At 39.4% G+C, this 17,040-nt stretch overlaps 1 protein-coding gene across 4 annotated transcripts in view; it reads right to left on the reverse strand.

The window, feature by feature from the left end:
- ESR1 (estrogen receptor 1) overlaps window positions 1-13,967 on the reverse strand; it is a 345,943-nt gene extending 331,976 nt beyond the window's left edge. For 2 of the 4 annotated variants that reach the window (XM_070603022.1, XM_070603019.1), the window contains exon 1: window positions 13,815-13,949. The gene's annotated coding sequence lies outside the window, so the exon portion shown is untranslated. Of the gene's footprint in view, window positions 1-13,814 lie in introns of all 4 variants that reach the window. The other 2 variants (XM_070603027.1, XM_070603031.1) reach the window with 2 other exon arrangements.
- Window positions 13,968-17,040: the final 3,073 nt, after the last annotated feature.

A 17,040-nucleotide genomic window follows, 5' to 3' on the forward strand; every position in this document is an offset into this window, starting at 1 on the left:
TTGAAAGTTGGATCTTGAGAAAAAAATGAACGCACATATCCATGTCTACATGTGGGCACTATATCAACCTACTAACATACACTTTACATATTTTGTTGGTTAGCCCTTCGATTCTTTCTATGTAAGACCAACATTTAATATTAACAGAGCCAAATATCTTTGGGAGTGGAAGAAACACTTATGTGTTGTTAACAAAAGGCAATAAAAATGAGGGGATATGATTCTGTTGTTATTGCCCATGACATAATTATTCAGATAGGTGCACAATGAGCCCCAAGTTCGATGACCCCCAGCATCTAGAACCCCAATGGTTTTGTTTCAGACCTCTTTTGAAGTCCCAGCAACAGCACAACCTTAGGCCTTTCTGGAATAATCAACTTCAGATCCAGGAGCTCAAAGTGAGAAGAGAAATGGGAGATCACTCAGAGACTGACAAGTGCATAGAAACACAAAAACTCCAGGAAGGGAGTCACATCTTGAAAATGGCGTGGAACCCAAACTCCCAGGGATTGGCATTGGTTCTACTTTCTTCAGCCCCAACAGGGCAAAGGACTTTCGTCTGCTAAAATCGTTTCCTTCCTTCTTCTTTCTTCATTGTCTTTCTCCTTGCTCTCCAAACGAGCTGTCTGCATTGAACTGGCAAATAGCCACAGGCTATGTCTCATTGGGAGTAAGAAGCCACAGCAGTCCACCCCATTCGCAGCTTTGTGATTCATAGCAGAGTTCATTCACAGCTGCTCAGACCCTTGATACAAGGATTAGCACTATAGCTGTTTAAAATTCCTAAGCAGAGGAGTTTTTGTGGTGCTTCTAAGCAGCCTGCCATCAGCCATGCCCTTGCAATGAGGCTGACAGTTTCGTGTGCCCAGGAACAGTTGGGCATCTCCACGCTCGGAAGACTGGCCCAACCAGTCCCACTGCACTTTTGAGGACAGTGGCAAAGCCTGGAATTGGTGACGTTATTTAATATTTTGGTTAGTCACTAAGTAAAGTCTTTGCCTAGAAACCTTGATTTCCTATACAGCAGGGTAGACAAGGTCCAACAGAAAATTTTCCTGAAATATTTCACTGAAACAAGCCAGTTCCACAATGAGGAAGTTACCACACTAAGCAATATATGCCAGTTTGATCCTTTGTGAAATCGAGTTTCATCCACTGTTAACTCTAGCTGATTGACAGACAGACATGTGTCCCACACACTAGCTCTCCCTTGCAATTTGGGCAGGTTACATAAAAAAAAAGCCTTACGGTTATTATTCAGTTGACTCAGACTTCCTGTGGTTTTGAACATTTTGAAGGACAGCATAGAATTTACAAATCAGAGGGACTTTTAGTCTTTTCTATCACATGCCTGGTACTGGATTTGCAAACTGCTAAATAAACACACAGCCTCTCAAGTTAGCTTCTAGGCAATGGTAACAATTTGTACTTTCACTGTAACACTGTACATGCATGGCTTTTCAAGAGGTTTGCTAACTAGTTTGAAATGTTCTTCTTTTCCATTTGGGATCCCTTTTATTTCTTTTTCTTGCCTGATTGCTCCAGCTGGGACTTCTAACACAAGGTTAAATCAGAGTGGCGAAAGTGGGCATCCTTGTGTTGTTCCTGTTCTTAGAGGGATAGCTTTCAGTTTTTCACCTTTGAGGATGATGTTAGCTGTGGGTTGCTCTACACAGAAATTGAAATATAATGTTGTACACCTGAAATTTATATGATGTTATAAACCAATGTTACCTCAATAAAAATAAATAGATAAGTAAAATAAAGCACATTTCACAAATAAAAAAAGAAACGTTCTATGGAGGAAACCAGAAATGGACTTGAAAGTCAGTTAGTTATTTTCTCTTTTAAATTTTAAATAAAAAGTGGTGTGATTGCTTGGTGATTGCAAATACAATTGACATGGCTGCTTGTCCACCTAACAGGCTTTTTTTTCTTAAAAACTGCCACTTGTCACTTTGAATAATTAAATTGAATACAAATGTTTCTCAATGATTGAGAATGTAGGAATCATGTCTCTCTTTTTAGGCAGGAAACTGAATCCACAAAGTCCATAGTCTGAAGACGCTCTCCTACTTTAGGGTTAAGTGAAACACACACATTTTGCTTTTTAATAGCACGGTACAACTGGCAAGTGAAGGAGGAGGTTGTGAAGTTCAAATCAGGACATGTTTTCACTTGCTAGCAGCTACAGTAAAGCTCGGAGGGGAAAAAGAATGAAATAAAAGATTTTTTTTAAAAAAGCTGGAGTTTTGTGTTTGTAAAGTGGACTACTGAGCATTGTAGATAAATTTATTAACTTCCTGGATAACATGTAAAGAAATTTCGACTACATATTGTACACGTGGGATTTTTTAAATTATCATAGCTCATACATTGTATCCCTCACTTCAACTCAAGAAACACACACGGGGTGTTCATCAAACACCAGGAGTACTGCTAAGCCCCTAGCAATACACGCTTGATAATCAAAGAAATTAAATGAAAAAAATCATTCTCCAAACTGAATGGCCAAATTAGGTCTTACGTATTCATGGAAGAAGTCAGGAGGGAGAAAAGAGGAAACTAACTTGTTCACACATCCCTCAGCCGTGATTCAAAATTCAGATTAATATCTGTATCCTTCCTCAAAAAGAGTTGTGCTAAGATTCGGTCCTACGGTCCTGGACAACATGCAGATGTTTTTGTGCTGAAGTCTTTCTAGTTTTCTTCTTCGTTTTGTTTTTAACAGGGAGTAAAAAGATGGCATGGGTGATTTCTAAAGATTTCCTTAATTAAAGCTGGTTTGATTCCTCACTTAAATGAAACAAGATGGTTGAAGATAAAACAAGCTTACTTATCAGTAGACACTGAAGAATCAATCTTTTGCTCGTCTATTCAGCTCAAATTCCATGATCATAGTCTTTTACAAAGCAAAGTAGGGCATAAACCATTTACCATTGATGCCATTAGCAAGCATTTATGCAGAATGCACAGGCCACCATCCATTCTATCAACTCAGGTCCATAGAATGACTTCCATTTCTGTAGGTCAATTTTACCATTAGAGCAAAAGGTCCTGGCCCACAGTATGTCCAATCATGTATTCGGCAGAAGAGTTACACCTGCTGTGGCTGTGTGGGATGGGTTTCCCACAGAGATTCAGACATGACCATATGATGGGGAAAGCAGTCACTGTACAGCACAAGGGAAGAATTTAGCAATGTCACTTAATACATACCTTTATCCCGTGACTTATAAAACAAATTTCTTAATCCTTACTTGCATGTAAAATTCTTCTTGAATTTTTACTTTATTGTAAGATATTCCAATAGACTCCCTTGGAGTCCTTCCAGAATATTCCATGGGCAATTTTCACTGTGGATTTCAAACATCAGCCAAAGCAACTGAAAAAAGTAGCCCTGGGTTATTTTTGTTTGTTTGTTTCTAAGATGCTATGTAATGGCTTCAAATGTTCAAGACATGATAGAGTGAAAAAAAAATACTTGTTTAACTTTGGTTTTCCCATCTGAAATACTAACATGGCTGTGTTTTCTTCTTAATTCCAAGCAGCAGTGAACCTAATTTATGAACTTTTTCTCAATAAAAAATCAACAAATGGAAGGTTTAACATGGCACTAAGGAGTCTTCAGGATTACCAGGTATACAGCGATGGATTTATAGAGGCCAGTGGGCTGATAACTATATTTTAGGTCTAGGAAACATCTGTTCAGAGTAATTAGTTTATGGTTTTTATACCAAATAGAAGGGAAAAAAACACCACATTGATCTGAGACTTTGGTGGGGTTTTTTTTAACCAAAAGTAATGCAAATCCCATTCTAGTAGACTTATATACTTCATTGATAGGTTCTACTAAAATCAAGGGGATACTGAAATTGCCACATGAGGAAATGATAAAGTAACAGAGAACCAGGAGTTTTCAATGGAAAATTCCTAAGCAATATGCTATGGGGGGAGAAAGGCGAATTAAATATAACACTCAAATAATCCATAAAAGAAAGTTTTTCTCCATGTAAGTCTACAGATAATATGGGCTTCCTCAACAAACTTGACCCACCAATCTAAAATATCCTGGAAATATTCAGAATTAGACATGTCACAGATAGTCCTACGGATATGAAAAAGTTTTGCACAAACATGCAACAACCTTGGTAACAAATTCATCTTCTTTTTTTAAAACCTCAGTCTTTTAGACTCGTTCTAAATAATTACATGAAGCAAGGAATTGGCTGTTATCCAGTGAATTTGGACTGTGGACACTGACCAAATTGTTTGACATTTTACCCCATCCCTTCTATTTTCAGTCCACTTTTTCCCTCCACGATGACTTTCTGGTTAAGTATTATCTGGTTTTGGCCGTCTCACTGCCCACTTCAGATAATTGCTCAACTCTCCACTTGGCTTCTTGCTGGATAGGCTTGACCTAAGAGAACAGATGAAGAAAGAGCCAGTATTTTCCTTTGATCTTTAGAACTCAGGATTCCATTACATAATCTACCATAAATCCTGGCAGTAGAGATTGACATCGGCTTCCAAACTTGCCATAATATGACACTCTTAGTTGATTCATTATGGATTCTGACAATTCTTAATTAACACAAACTCAATACTTCAATTTGTCAGTGATAAGACATTTTCCTTAGTTGCCTTCTCGATATTTTTAAGGGTTGCCTTGATTAATTTTTCTCTTCTGCAATCTAAGCCTCATATGCCAAATGTTCTAACTGGCTATCTGCCTCTAAGGTTTAAGCTCACAGATGTTTCCTTGTGGCCACAGCAAATACCACTCCTCTGAGAATAAGTTTGATAAATAAAATTGGCAATAAATTTAGAACTGAAGAGCTGGATTAAAAAAATCAAGTGCAGCACTTGTTTGCTACACTTTTATAAATCTACAAACTTGTCCAGTGGACTCAGTTCTCAAAGATCCGTGGTAGTGGAGTCTAGGAATCCCATCAATAAATTAAAGCCTTAAACAATCCAAAAAAATCCTTCTACTTAACAGTATAAATCCTTTTTCCTACTGAACATATTACCATGGCTGCTAACAAGTAGAAAATTGGCACACTTAAATCTCACTTCTATTCCAAGTGCTGAGGGAGGAGTGAAATGGACAGAATCCAGATGGTGAGAAGGAAGTGAAGCAAGGGCCCTGCATAGTCTAAATGTGAATAATTTGTGAACCACTCTCAATGATTAACGCTCAACGACATTAATAACGCTTATGCAACATGAATGCCATAGTGAGCAAGAGATCTTTGCTTTCTGCTTTTTCCTTTCCTAGAAAACATTTTTCTAGACTCTTTTCCTTCACAAACTAAATTTGAAGCACGTTTTTGCTTGAGTCGTGAAACCTAAGTGATCTGGAAGAATAGACCCACCAACCAACATGAGTGATGTTCTTCACGCTGAATATCATGATGTCACCCTCTCCCTCTACTTCCGTGCTTGAAATACAAAGCCCAGGCATTGTTCACCACGGAACATTCTCAGAAGTGTTGTATCATCACTTGAGATTTATTGTAACTGAAACTATGTTAGTGTACTTGACCTTCCCCTCCACCCGTCCAATACTTCTTCACCTTTTCTTTTTTCTTTTTTTAAATTGGTGCCCTAGCCTTTTATTTCCCCTTAGATGAGAAGAAAAAAGAGGGAAAGCACAATCTTCCCCCTTCCCTCAATCCTCAAATCACTGGATTCAGCTCCCCCGTTCCCATAAGCATAAAGCATTTTAGGCAGCTGCAAGAGATAGCACCATCTTCCTTTCCAATTAGAGTCCTAAATCAATGGAAGGATGACATGTCTTTCTTTTATTCCCAGGGTATATGCCTCCAGGTTTGATTGTCCTTGGGATATCATTGTCTCAACTCATTGTTCTAAGCGGTTGTTGCTAAAAGAAAGAACTATGGAATCATAAAATGGTATGGCCACACGGACCATAGAGCTCCCCAAGTCCAATGCCATCATTCAATGAGCGAGTGAAATGGGGCCTCAAAAGTGAAAGACTTGTTCAAACAAAGCTGGAGGCATCACATTCCTGATTTCAAAATATATTCTGAAGCTACATTAATAAAAATAGTAAGATGCTGGCATAAAGACAGACATAGGGGACAATGGGACAGAACAAAGAGCTGAAGGAAATCCACAAATACATAGTCAAGTGATCTTCAGCAAAGGTGCCAAGAATCCACAATGGGGAAAAGACCATCTATTCAACAATTGGTCTTGGGAAAACTGGATAGCCATATGGAAAAGAATGATATTGAATATTGTCTTACATCATACACAAAAATCAACTCAAAATGAATTAAGACTAAAATTTAAGACCTGAAACTATAAAATTCCTAGAAGAAAACAAAAGAAAAGCTTCATGACATTGGTCTCGGCAATGATTTCGTGCCTATGACTCCAAAAGCACAGGCAACAACAAGAACAAAATAAACAAATAGACTACATCAAACTAAAACATGTCTAGAGAGCAAAGGAAACAATCAACAGAGTGAAAATACAACCTATGGAATGGAAGGATATATTTGCAAACTATGTATGCGATAAGGAGTTAATCTCCAAAACGCATAAGGAACTCTACAACTAGATAACAGAAAAACTAATAATCCAATTTAAAAATATGCTAAGGACTTAGCCATTTCTCCAAAGAAGACATACAAATGGCCATCAGAAAAAAAAATGCTCATCTCACTAATCATCAGGGAAATGCAAATCAAAACCACAGTGAGATATCACTCACACCTGTTAGGATGGCTATCATCAAAAAACAAAAAGACAACAAGTGCTGGTGAGGATGTTGAGAAACTGGAACCCTTGCACACTGTTGGTGAGAATACAAAATGGTGCAGCCTCTATGGAAAACAGTATGGAGGTTGTTCAAAAAATTCGAAATAGAACTACCAGATGATCCAGGAATCCCACTTCTGGGTATATACCCAAAAGAATTGAAATCAGGATATTGAAGAGATATCAGCAACCCCGTGTTCATTCCAACACTATTCAAAATAGTTTGTTTAATGTGGAAACAACATAAATGTCCATCAACCGATAAAAGGATAAAGAAAATGTGATATATAATACAACGGAATACTATTCAGCATTAAAAAAGACGGACATTCTGCAATATGCAACAATATGGATGGACCTCAAGGACATTATTGCTAAGTGAAATAAGCCAGTCACAAAAATACAAGTACTGCATGATTCCACTTATATGGAGTATCTGAATTAGTCAAAGTCATAAAATCAAAGACTGGCATGGTGGTTACCAGGGGCTGGGAGGATGGGAAAATGGGACTTATTAATCAGTAGGAATAAAATTTCAGTTAAGTAAGATGAATAAGCTCTGGAGATCTGTTGAACAACATTGTACCTATAGTCCACAATATTATATGGCATGCTTAAAATTTGTTAAGAGGGAGCCAGCCTGGTGGCGCAGCGGTTAAATTCGCGTGTTCCGCTTCCGTGGCCTGAGGTTCTCGGGTTTGGATCCCAGGTGCAGGCATGGCACCACTTGTCAAGCCATGCTGTGGCAGGCGTCCCACATATAAAGTAGAGGAAATGGGCATGGATGTTAGCTCAGGGCCAGTCTTCCTCAGCAAAAAGAGGAGGATTGGCGGCAGATGTTGGCTCAGGGCTAATCTTCCTCAAAAAAAAAAAATTGTTAAGAGTATAGATCTCACATTAACTGTTCTTACTACAATAAAATTTTTTTAAAAAAGACTGTTCAGTACCCAATATAAAGTACCCATTTAATAACTATAAACAAATTATAATAATCTTAATCTAATCTAATAGAAATATGAGCTATTTTCTTCTGATTCTATATCTTGTCCAAATAAAATAATTTCAATTACTATAAAAATATTCCAAGTTAATAGCATTTTACACATATATAAGGTGTGTTACTTTTCAAATTCCTATCACTTAGTCTCATTGTATCACTAGAATAATCTTTGGTGGAGTTTGGTAGCTGTTATGCCCATTTAACAGTTGGGAACACAGAGCCCTGAGCATGCAAGTTGTTTACTAAGGTTATTCAACACATCCGCGGCAGAAAAATATCTTTTGACTCCCAACCTCCTTCTTTCTCCACCAGTCATTTCTGGAACAAAATCATTCCAACCATAAATAATCACGATTTCAAAAAAGCAAGTCCTAAGAAATTTTTCAAATTGTATCACCCCTCTCTTCAACTATGCCAATCACTTCCAGATTGATGCATTGACTCTTCATCTGAAAACTTCAATCCACCCAGTCTTTTCCTAAGGTTCGGTTTTTATTTCATTCCAATCCTATTCAAAATCTTTAATGCCTACACTATCAAGTTCAAATATAGGGCATTTAACTCTCCATTCTTCAATTCTCTTGCGCCACCTTCCTGCTCGCTGTCACCCATGTTCCTGTCAGGCTGGCTGATGATTCCCCAAAACCTTTATGCCCATGTCTCTGCTGTGCTCCTTTTCTTACATCTTCCTGTGTAAACATTAGCCATCCTTTAAGGTCATGGGCAAATGTCACTTCCTACATGAAACCATCCCCCCATTCGCCTCCCCCACAACCCCTCAGCCAGAAATAATTTCCCCCTCTTTGCCCCCACACCACAGTGCCCATCACTCCCAGAGCCCTCCTCACAGTCTACTCCACTGTATTATATTATGTGACATTATGGTCTGTAGTACTGATTATAGTTATTATGTAATAATCATGTGCCACATCATGTGCCTTACTGATCATAACTGATAGTGAACGTCTTGGGATCAAAGAAGATATCAGCTTCTATCAAACACAACCATTATGTTCCAAACAGGCGGTGTCTCCCAGCCCCTCCCGAGGCACTGGGGTGCAAGCTTGAACAAAACCCCGTCTTTGGACTTGAGGCCCTTTGTGTCTGGTTGGGAGCACAGACTCTGAGACAGACCTTAATAAACCACAGCAGGGCCCTTGTAAATGTTACTCATTCCTCAAATAAAATCAGGAAAAGAATGGAACAGTGTGTGTCAAGTGCAATTATACTGGATTCCGAGTAACTCTAATCTCCAAACACCCTTTAGTAAAGCTCGATGCGAGAACGATTATCAAAATTGCATATCAGAAAAAAAATCATAGTTTTAAAGTGAAATATAATAAAATGAATTATTATATATGATGTGATCATCTTTATTCAATACTTTTCTGTACTTGGTTTCAAGAAAATGAATCCTGACAAATGATCGGCTGCCGTCAATAAAAATGACAGTCCAAAAGATATGTTTTCTGTGAGATAAACTCAAAATTTCTTGTGGATTTCTTGGTGATTTTATCGAAATTCTAGAAGGAAATACCCCAATGAGACCATTTCAAGGAACCACAGAGAGAAGAAAGGTCTCAGAGTGCAGACTACCCATTTGCAAAGGGCCTTGAGGGTTTCTTCTGAACCAACCAGGGGAAGAGGGACATGTAGAGAGCTCGGCTGCCTGCCATTTGATTTAAGAACTGTTTGATGGGATCAGAGAAAAAAGAAATGCCAAAACCAGGGGCGGTGTACTATCCCAGCAAAGGCAGGAAACTAGAGTGGGAAGCCTGACTGCAGAGACGACAAGTCTTACACTTTTCAACTTCCCCAGGACTCTGTTGGGGCCCATCTCTCCCCTTTGTGATTGGCAGTACCCACAAAGGGCCTGTGTATTGGTTTTCAAGGCCACAAGAAAGGGCAACTGGAAGGCTGTGCCTCATCTGTATCCATTCCTAGCAGGAAACCCCGAAGAACTGAGAGTTGGGGACAGCTATAAAAAGGAGAGTAAAGCCTGATTAAGCTCCTGAAGGCTGGGATTAGGAGAATGAAGCTCTGGGTGTGGAGCTGATACAAATCTTTGTGGTTTTTTACATCAGAAAGGCTAGGACAGCTCCTAGCCACTTGTCTTCACAAAGAAGTCGGAGAGCATCTTGAAGACCTCAGGGACAGCCCAGGAAGAGAGTTCCTCAGAGAGGTAAGAGGCTGGCTCTGAGTCTGCTACCACCATCCCTACAAAGCCCCATGCATCCTGCCTGCCGTGTTCGCAAGCTTTGCAGTGCCTGAGAGACTGGCATTCTCCCACGCACGCTTCCACCACTGCCCAGACTCAGTTCTTTAGAACATAAATCAACCCGCTTCTCATACCCATTTCACAAGCACCACACCACAGCTACTCCCATTCACTTGGTGGCAAGATCTTACATGTAACTAAGTAAGAACTTATGCATTCCATGAAAAAATTTGTATTTTAGAAGACAACATTTACAAAGCTTTTTTACATACATTACTTAATTTAATCCTCACCAATAGCCATAAAACGTCTGTAAATCAGACATCATTATTCCCCTTTTGCAGATGAAGATGCTGAGGCTTAGAAAGGGTATAATATTACCTCTTATTAGCCATAGATGCTCAGCTTGCTTCTCCAAGGCAAGGATCCTATTGATCAAAACCTTTAGAAGTTAACATTGTGTTGAGTAATGGATGAGAGCATAAGCTTACCTTCAAGTCTTAGGACTGTCATTTGTAAAGCTGTCTAACATTGGCTGCCTTACCTAACTTTGCAAAGCCTTGGTTTCTTCATTTGTAAAACTAGAATCATAATATTGTTTACCACTTGAGGTTGTTGCAAGGGTTAAATGTGATAATGCCCATAAAAAGCACTGTACAAAGCAAGAGCTCCCTAAACAGGTGCTAATATAATTGCTATTCCTACCACCTCAAGGACATTAAATATTTGTTATGGAGCCAGTGAGGGAGAGAATATTCCAGGTCTTTGGCATCAAGTTGAATTCAAAGTTAGCGTACAACGCGACATGTGCATAGACTCAGACCCGGCCCAACAACCAAGCAAAACACTTCTTCTCATATGAAAACAAATGTGAAGAATTTATAACAAGATTTTTACATACTCATCTCAGCAAGAATTTGCCAATTTTTTTTGCTACTTTTCCCATCGCAAAGGGATGTGACTGTCCTTATAGTCACAAAGGAGAGGAATAACAGAGGGAAGAACGTTGGAGGTTTCCGTGCTTCCTCTCCCAACGCTTTGTGCTCATTACAAAAGTAGCAGCATTTCAACAGGTGGCTCGCCCAGCTGGCTGGATTTATTGCCCTTTTGTTTCAGGTCAAGTTCCCAGTTATGGTCAGGTGGACACAACTCCTAGCAGCTACGGTGCTGACCATGAGTTCTGGTCATTTACTCCACCAACATATATTATCAGGCACTTTATTAGGCTTGAAAATAAATGACTTTGGCATATTGAGTTTCCAACACTTGAAGACTGCAAGTGGTTGATTTCATTTATTCCATACAATTATATCCGGTAGCTACGCTCACTACCCCTACTTTGCAGATGAGAAATTTGAGGCCAGAGGTGGAATTGCACAGCTAGAAAGTGGTGGGAGCTATAGTTTGGACTTAGCTGTCTCCTACAGATTAGAATTGAACTACCTAATGTCTGACTCCTCACCAGAGTTACTGCTGTGGAAGACCCGAGCAGGAGCAGAAGCTTTCTAGCAAAATATTCTCAGGGTTCAATAGGTAATGCAAGCCTCTTCATCCTCCAAAAGAGTCACACTCTTTCAGAGAGAAAAATTTTATACTCCTTAGGAAGAACCATAAAACTCACTGATGTATAAGGTTTTGCTGTTGTGGTCCAGTGGGAGTGATAAAGAGGAAGTCTACTGAGATGCTGCCCAGAAGACAAGCTCACCATCATCACTATCACCTTCATCAAAAGCCACCTGTAAAGTACCTGCCTTAAAAAATATTGCTTTACTACACCCAATGCAGGGCAGCTTCATAGGGAGGCTAAGGATAGAGACACAGCCCTGACAGAGAAGAAGGGGCAGGACCACATCTCAATCGACATCGATGAAACATATGCTGTGACTGTTTCACAAACAATGTGGAGGGTCTTCTCAGAGCTGGGTCTCTCCCATTCTTGCCTATTTTTCTTTGTAGTCAGTCTGCTACCACGGAGCAGAGCTATTCACTGTTCAAAGAAAACTGAAACCCAACCACTGGGCCCTCAGCCCGAGCAGTTGTTCTGACCAACTGAGCTAAAGGAATACGGACAAATACTCAGAGAACCCCCAGAAAACAGTGTAAAATGTCATCAGACATCCAGTGTAAGTATTTATACTGTATAGAGGTTTAGAGGGAGGGTTGGGGGCAAGGTGGGGGGTAGCTAGCTCCAAAGCCTCAACTGAATGGAAGACACAGAGTTAATCTAATTGAAAGATAATTGTTCGACTTTGTTCTTGCTGCAAGTTTAAGACACACGCGCTTCATCCCTTCCCTGACCGCAACGAGCAATAAAACAAAGAAAATACCACCCAGGGTCTAAGAAAAAATATCCTGCTAGTAAATATGCCCCTTATATTCACCTTCAGAGGTTTCGGGGGTTTTCCTACATGTTATATCTCTGATACCTATGTTAATTTTATTCCTGATTTCTTTGAAAAGCTAACAACCTCTGCAGTATTGCATCTAGCCTCTGGAGTCTGACCGGCACGCAACCTAAGGCCTAGCGGGTAGCCTTCATAGGATAGTAAGATAATCGGGGCAAATATTTGCTTTTGAGAAATAGGAAGGAATTGGATAGAGTAGAAATGGATGCTGAACCCTCCATCTCAGAAGTTCCCATCCAGTTTCATTTCCTTTAGCTCTCTGAGCATTTTAAAATAAAATTCAGATATTTCTATCTCATATTCATAATTTCATTCTCAACATTAATATATGTCATATATTACGTATACGTATATATCCTATATGTGATATATCTCAGATGAGTTTCCCAGCAACCTCAAGCTTGGAGTTGCTCTGCAAGCCTATTAGATCTGGCCCATAAAGTCAATAGAAATCTGGCACATTCGAACAGGAATCAATGCCATGATCCCAGTCCTGATAAAGCCCAACCCTTAGGTTAAGTTTAAAAAAACAGAAAAATCACGTTGGCTTCTGTGGCCATGTCTGAGAGAACAAAAACTGGTTGCCCTCTTGACGAAGCATGAAACTTGCAACTTAACACACATTTCCTGAAACGTGCAGCATTCCTCAGACCAAAATGAAAGTATCTTGCCTTGTCTTTTGTGACTGCCACATCATTACTCGAGTAGCACATTGCTCTCTATGGGGGAGGCATTCGTGTCCACACCGTCCAGCTGCAAAAGGTGACCCATAGCTTTTTCACATAACAGCAAACTGAGGCAGCAAGACTCAGAGGAACCTACCCAAAACCACAGGGCAATTTCAAGACAGGGTGTCTCACTTTTGTATTGCTAGATTGCGTAGCTTTTCAGAAAACTGGACTGCCTTCGGGAAACAAATAATGGCTTATTCAGACTGCTGAGTTCAAACTCACGTAAGTTACGGCACCAAAGATTAAGAAAACAGGTAGTGTGCTCCTGCTGGCCCGTGATCAGTCCAATTAATAACTTTGAAAATCCCCACGCATTTGAATGATACAGTACCTCATTGCTAGAGCTGGATCCAATAAATATATGTTATCTGGGGCAGGCAGACTGCCTGTCAGTACTAGACTAAGAAAAAGGTAGTCATGTTGCCCTCTGACTCAGCTCAATATTATTCCAAAAGTGAATTTCCACTGTACCAAGTTTAGACTTTAACATTTTAATGTTGTAGTGATACTTGCCAGCAACTTTGCAAAATATCCCCGGAGGATTCAGAGAAAAATGAACATCTTTTAACATGAGAGGGAATCTCTCAAGTTATATCACGCTTGTCAATAGTAGCACATACAGCAGAAAGGGAAAAAAATAAAGGAAAAGAAATAGGAGTACCTACTTGAAGAGAAGAAAATCACTCAAAGACTGTCTTCTTATGCTATAGAATGGGCAAGAGAAAGGAACATTAACCTTTCGAGCCTGTTAAGGAGCTTCTCAGCATGGAGGCTGCCTTTTCAGTTTTGGTGGAATGCGTTCTGAAGCTGTTATGACCATGAAATTAGGAAATGCAGTAACTCAAAAATAAAGAACTAGCACCACCATTTGACTAGCAGTGGAAAATCTCCTGCACAAAACAGGAGGGGGAGGCCGTCCTTTCTCCACTCCAAACCTGGTTCTTGCTTTCCGAGCACTTCGGACGAGATAGATGTTTACAAGGGGTGGGGAATATATTTCATCTGCCTGAAAATTTGTTACGTAACCCAGCTGACTTTCTCTCTCCTGCTAATAAAGCTCGAAGTCTAGACAGCCATGTCGAGCCGGAAAAAAATAAGTAAAGCATTTATTCAGCACATAAATTTTGTTCATCCAAAATTAGTTTCAGCTAGGAGCAGGAGTGAGGCCATCTCTTCTGTGAGGGTTTTCATAACCTTCTCGTTCAGCCATTGACTCAACAGTTCTTGTCACTGATGAATTAGGCTCCTGACTTCAGTCACCTGCAAGGGTTGAACTTCTCTCTGTCTCCAAAGCCATTCCTTCTGTCATCTGATCTTTCCATAAACTCTCTGGCATTTCCTGCAGCCGTTTAAGAGTAAGCAGGGTGTTTTGTTGTGTTTTGTTTACACGGAGATCAACGTTCAGAAGGAGAAAATGGGCTACAAAGTAATATTGGAATTTTTTTAAATGATATTGAGATTTTTACTAGCTTATAAAGTCAGCTGTGGTTTATGTAGTGTGTGTTTCAAAGGATTTTTTAAAAATATATTGGATTTTTCTACTCTTCTTTAGAAAGGCTGGTTTAATGGAAGTGAGAATGGTGGAGAAAAAGGTAAAGGGGAAACGTTCACTCACTACTGGGCTTCCTAGAATCTCCAAGTGCACGTAGACATCTGTAGGGTGAGAGATGCATCTCAAAATTGACTCAGGAAAGGAAGGAAATCAAAATTCTCATAACCAACACTCAAAAACATTTTGAAATAAAAGGATCTTAGCTGCCTTCCATCATCTCTATACATGTGAGTTAGCCCATAAAATAACTTGAATATGCAAATTTCAGATTAATTTCCCCAGAATACGTAGGCAGAACATATTTTAGCTAATATGTAAAGCATTAAATTTCAACTTAAGAAATACAAAATTTCAACTGGATTCACTTAAAAAAGAATAATCACATATATGTAATGTGGGGGTTTTATTAGCTTTTTATTATTTTTATTATGATTTCTGGCAAAAGGTAAATTATTTACTCAAATGTTTTAACAGCTTAAAATTTTCAAAAGCAAAATGTTTTTTCTAGATTAAATTGTTCAATTATTGTTTTGCCAGAATGGGTGAACTATGTTTTTCAAATGGCATTTAGCTATCTGTTACAAAGTCAGTTATACACCTCAGTACAGAGAAGAAAATTACTAAGAGCAACAGCTCTCTGAATAGGACACCCAGTGGATTCTGAACTGAAGGTTATAGATTATTTTCTTTTCATTAGAAAATACAAATGCATAATATAAAATTCATATAAAATATAAATTAGATTAATTATCCTTAAAAGACTGACTGACATCGTTTGCATTCCAATATGTGCTTTCTCAAGTGGGAGAGAATGAAAGTAACAACAGATGTCTCCTGGGCACGTGCCAGAAGTCAGATACTGTTCACAGCGCTTTCACAGCAACCCAATGAGGTAAGTAATATCCCAAACCCATTTTACAGATGAGGAAATCATGGGATACAACATTAAGTACCTATAACAAGATCTCACAGCTGGAGGCAGGGTTCAAACTCAGGTAGTCTGCCTTAAGCACCCAAGCTTTTCACGCTTCATACAGAATCACAACCAGCACATAGGAACACACATGTTTTATATGTGTCATGGGAAGAAAAAGTGGAGAAGTTATCAGTAAATTGATAAGAACAGTGTTTATAGACTGATGTAGAAAGATTATTATAAATCATCTTAAAGTTTATCATTCTAATGAAATCATTAAAAATTAAAATATCTGCATGGACTAACATTGTTTGAAAATATTCTATGCTTTCTCATAGAAAAAGAAATCTTTGGAGGAAAAGTTTCTAATTAAAGCACATTTACCATTGTTAGTAGACCGAATAATGAAAAAACAAGAAGAAAAGAATTTACATACAGGAGTATAATACTATTCTAGAAAGCTTTCCAGGTTCCAACCTTTTTTTAATACGTTCTCTCATTCCAGAAGCAACCACTAACATCCTGGTCTCCACAAGCAGAGTACGTAAAGCAGAAAATTGATGCACTCTGTCTGGGTCATTCAAGCAAAATCCTGCTATGATCCGGGTGATTCAGGTTAAAATAAAAATCAGCTTTCTGACTGAAAGTGTGTGTTTTATGCTTGATGCCCCAGATGATAGCAGAGTTTGGGACTCAATTATGTAGTTAATTGCCTAAATTCTTATTTGTCCTTATTAGCAAAGATGTGGAATGGAAAATTGGAAATGGAAATTGGACACTGCTGTAAACACTATCTGGATTCCGTCAGACTATGAAAGCAGCTCTGAGCTTCCAGTTTTTCTCATGGAGAGCAATCAAAATTGAAAGTCTGCTAGCCTTGAGATATCAGTCTGTACCTCAGCACGCACTCACTCATCTTTCCAAGGGGAATTGCCCTACCCTTGGCTGCTGTTACCCAGACAACCAAGTCACATCCATGTGACCCTCAGCCCCCACCTCGGATCATAGTTAAATAAGCTGGAGATAGACACCTGATCAAGACAGGCCAGTGACTGAGGACATGAGCTAACGTGAAAAGATGAACCTGACCGATCACATTGAAGGTCTCCAGAGCACGAATTTTGGAAATCTAGACTGACCTAGCGAGACCCACAGGCTTCAGGAAGGATGTCGTGGGGTGGACTGGAGGCCATGGTAAGCAAAGGCCCTTAGGAAGTGAAGTTAGTTGGGGACAGAAAATCCCAGTGAGCCAAGGTGAATGAATATGAGGCTGTGGGCCCACGAGCACACAGTGGGGTCTGGTTACAGCTGCGCTGGTCACTGGCGGGATTGTGGACGTCACACAAATTCTTTGATAATCCTTATTACCAGGTCCCCAAAGGAGTTCTGTTCCTTGCAATCTAGAGTGTAACTAAAACACTCA

The sequence above is a fragment of the Equus przewalskii genome, chromosome 32, assembly GCF_037783145.1.
Source record: "Equus przewalskii isolate Varuska chromosome 32, EquPr2, whole genome shotgun sequence".
Classification (NCBI taxonomy): Eukaryota; Metazoa; Chordata; class Mammalia; order Perissodactyla; family Equidae; genus Equus; species Equus przewalskii.